Genomic DNA, 3401 nt, shown 5'->3' with positions numbered 1-3401 from the left:
AAAGACCTTGGCTATTAATGGACCCAAGTGGGGATCCTTACATAACGGCTTCGTGAGGTTCTTCGCTTGGGGTGATTGCTAGAGAGATTGATCATCAACCTGAATCGGAGCAGTGTTGCGGAACGAACGTGTTATTTACATAAATAGCACGAGAATTCTGGATCAATCTGAAAAATCTCTATCCCATCCACACAGTACTCCTTTCCCCTGCCGAGTGAGTCACGCCTACCCCGAAAGGGAAATGGCTTAATGGTGTAACAAACATCACGTATGTATCCTTTTTGAAAAACTCTTTCATTTACAATGTAATTGTAATTAGCACTATTCGACTCTATTAATTTAGAAATCAGAGATGCAACATATTTTACATTTTGTAAGACGTTCCTTCCGATTCAATTTACCTATATATGCACCGCATTTAGAACAAATTCCGTGGAGTAGCATACAACTTTTCGGATAAAATAATTTGTTAAGTAAATATCGAGTGTTTGGTAGAAAAGATTCTGAAAAAATACAATTAATCATGGACAATAAATCAGGAGCCTCAGTTAATGAAAGCGCGTGCACTAGAACAAACTTCAAGATCATGATCACTACTTCTCCTATAGTTTTGTTGAACGGCACATTAATAGGTTTTCTAAAAACTTCGTTCTCGATTGCATCTTCGAGTAATGTAAAACCTTTTTTCTGTACATTTTCAACTTGGTCTTCTTCATTTTTCGGTTCAGTGTTGTCATCAATCGTGTCCATAAAGATGTCATCAACCTCATAATCGATAGCATCAGTAAAATAATCATCAGCGACCTCACTTTCTCCCTAAAATAAACATTAAATGTAACAATGTCGCTTTGATTCGATATGCGAAGGTCTTGGTACTTTTTAAACTTTGAAGATATTTAATATGAAATTTCATTTCGAATTTTTGAACGATGTTAAAATTGAATTTGCTAAATTTAGAGCATTGTTATATAATTATTGGGCGAATTCATTCTAAATAGGGCAGGCTGTGCACTAAACGTGTGCGTTTCGTCGGATCGAATATGATTTTTTTCGATTCAACGTGCGTTTATTTTCGGATCGGTTTATTTGACTCGATCGGCCCACCAATCGAATGCTGAAAAACCGAATTTTCAGTCAAATAGTTCCCTTATCAATTAAAAATGATGAATTTTCGAACATAAAAATTAATTTTTGACAAAATATGTCAACTTTAATCAAGTATTTGACTTTTTGACCAAAACAGATTATTTTTGAAAAACGAAAAGAAATTAAGTTTCCAACGAAAAATACGAAATTTAACAAAAGCTTTGAGTTTTAAACTAAGAAAGATTTTGTACTTAAAAAAGAAAAATGATTTCAACCAAATTGTTCACATTTCAAGCAAAAAATACGAAGTTGAATTTTCATTCCGAAAATATGAATATTTGACAAAAAATTTAATTTGGAACGCAATAGTTTAATTTTCTATCAAAATGTAGTTGCATTTGTAACTGAGAAATATTTTTGAATCATGAAAGAAAAACAATTTCAGCCAAACTGTCGAAGTTTCAAGCGAAAAAGTCAAATTTTCTACAAAGCAGTTGAATTTTCAACCCGAAAATATGAATTTTCAACAAAAAGTTTCTTTCCAGTCCAATAGTTCAATTGTCTGCAAAAACAGTTGAATTTTCAATTACGAAAGACGTTAAAATTTTAACCATAAAGAATAACTTTTTAACAAAATAATTTAATTCTAAACCAATAAATTATTTTTCATTTTTTATCCAAAAGAGATAAATTTCCGAACCAGGACAGCCAATCACTTGAAGTCAGTGTACAGTCCATCTGTCGAGTTGTGAACCCCTCGTTTCCGAAGAAAAAGGCTAAATTCGATTTATGGATTGAAATGTTTATTTATTAAATTCTCATGCAGAATTATGCTAATATAACATTTTTAATCCTTTTTTATGATATAAAATTCGCATTTTATTGAATGTCAGCTGTTAAAAATGCAGTACATGAAAATTAAAGCAATCAGAAAATTGAATTTCAAACAGTTGAAAAAGATAGAAAATTTAATTTGAACTTTCAACATTAGAATTTTAAATTTTCTCCCATTTTCAAAACTTGAAAATTCAACTGTTAAAAAACAAACTGTTGAAAACTCAATTAGAAATTTTTTTTAATTGTCTACAGTTGCATATTGTATTGATAATAAGTGATAAAAATGTTATATTCACATCATTTTCCATGATAATTTAATAAATTGAAAACAAAAAATGTTTTAACCGGGAATTTTTCCCATCGATAAAAGCAAGGACATTTAATTTGTATATTTTAAAATATTTCGTTTTGAGTGGTTAATAAATAATTAACGTTAGAGGCCTCTGTGAGCTTTTATAATTTAATTTGTACAATTAAAGTTTGTGAAATTGATAGTCAACCTTTTTAAATTTTTCATTTCAAGATAATCTTTATTTTGAAATCCTCAAAATAAAACCTATTGAAATCAGAAGGTTTCCATTTTAAAACTTGTTCATTATTGAACGATTGTATAAAAAGTTTTTGAATGACAAATTTTTTAAGCTTTAATTTAAAAGATTTGCAAAGTTGAAAATTCAGAAAAGTTCAATTTTGGCTTCTTTTGTTTCTTGTTTAGTTTTTATTACTTCAAATGAAAAAGTCTACAGCTTCAACAGTGTAGCTTTCAAATTTCAACTCGAATTTCAATGAATGAAAAAAATTTTTGTCAAGCGTGAAATAACCAGAAAATGACCAGGAATTTTATTCACTGATGAAAGTGGCCAACTCTGTTTATTATAGCCGTATTTTTAAATGCCTTCTTTAATATAATTTAAAATTTCGAAACTCGAAAGTTTAAATTCAGATTATTATTTGCAAATTAGTGGTTTATCAATTTAAACTTGTCAACATCAACATTGTGCTTTGAAATTAAAATCCTTATTATAGGTTTAAAATATCATGGTATATTTAATAGTGTTTAATTCATACTTTCTTATTAAATATAATTTGATTTTTTTTTTAAATTTGATCACAAACCTAAACTAAAGATATGAATGGTAAGGCCTAATACTGATAAATTTGACTTTGCAAGAGATTAATTGGAAAACAATAGTATTTGTATTTTCGAATTTTTAATATTTAATTTATGCTAAAAAAAGATATTTAAAAATATTATAAGTTGAGCCCCTGGATGCAATATCTCGCTGAGCGCTCGAAAACGCGTAAAAGTATTGTCTGCGTGGTGAGATTACGAGTCAAAATCAAAAGTCCGAATTTGGAAAAATGAAAAATACTGCTCGATAGCTTTTTAAAAATGAATGCATGTAGAGGGTTGAACACAAACGTGCAGCGCGATGTGATTGAATTTCGCACGGGCGAGCTCCGCAGTGTATACTTTC

The 3401-nt window shown here is 29.5% G+C and overlaps 1 protein-coding gene across 1 annotated transcript in view; it reads right to left on the bottom strand.

Moving 5' to 3' along the window:
* Nucleotides 1–3401, bottom strand: part of LOC117178386 (protein NDRG3-like) — a 193235-nt gene that overhangs the window by 120660 nt on the left and 69174 nt on the right. The gene's annotated exons all lie outside the window — the stretch shown is intronic.

The sequence above is a fragment of the Belonocnema kinseyi genome, chromosome 1, assembly GCF_010883055.1.
Source record: "Belonocnema kinseyi isolate 2016_QV_RU_SX_M_011 chromosome 1, B_treatae_v1, whole genome shotgun sequence".
In the NCBI taxonomy this organism is placed as follows: Eukaryota; Metazoa; Arthropoda; class Insecta; order Hymenoptera; family Cynipidae; genus Belonocnema; species Belonocnema kinseyi.
This window is presented reverse-complemented; position numbering and strand designations above follow the sequence as displayed.